Consider the following 772-nt stretch of genomic DNA (forward strand, 5'->3'; position numbering starts at 1 on the left):
TTGATCTTATTATATATATATGATAAATAATAATAAAAATAATTAAAATTATTCAACCATCATTATTATTATTATCATCACTTTAGATTAACCACATTGGAATCACTAAATTTAGTGATAAATTTATAAGTAATAAAATAAATTGCATAATGCATACTATGTATCTTGATATAAATATAAAACTCGAAAATAGATAAAAAAAAATCATAAGTGAATTACTTGTTAATTTAAAAAAGTATAACCAATACAAATATGTATTAAAATGCACATTAAATAATTATTTTATAAAAATATTATAATTTACTAAGTTGTTGATTAAACTTATTTTTCTATAATGATTTACTATTAGGATCTAATATAGGACAAATTTTACAAGATAATAAGCAACCGGCAACCTTCCATAAAATTATGTTCAAATATAATATTCCAAACTGCCCCTAATGATGCCTTCAACATGACTGGAAATGGGGTCTTACTAGGAACCATATATTTAAAACATAATCTTATGTCAAGGTCAGTTATTATTATCCAACCTACATGTTCTAATTAATAAATCCTAGATATTTATGATGCCAAATACATGTTAGTGAAATTAACAATTAGGAATCAACACATAAATAGGTTAGCCTATAAGGCTATCCATTAATAATAATAAAAGTATAAATAAATACAGAAATTAAGATAAAGAGATTAAAACTTACAGTAGTCCGTAGGCGATCTCCAACTTGTATTAATATTTTAAGTTTACAAAGAAAGGGGGGGGGGGGGGTAC

The sequence above is a fragment of the Sesamum indicum genome, linkage group LG6 (assembly GCF_000512975.1).
Source record: "Sesamum indicum cultivar Zhongzhi No. 13 linkage group LG6, S_indicum_v1.0, whole genome shotgun sequence".
Classification (NCBI taxonomy): domain Eukaryota; kingdom Viridiplantae; phylum Streptophyta; class Magnoliopsida; order Lamiales; family Pedaliaceae; genus Sesamum; species Sesamum indicum.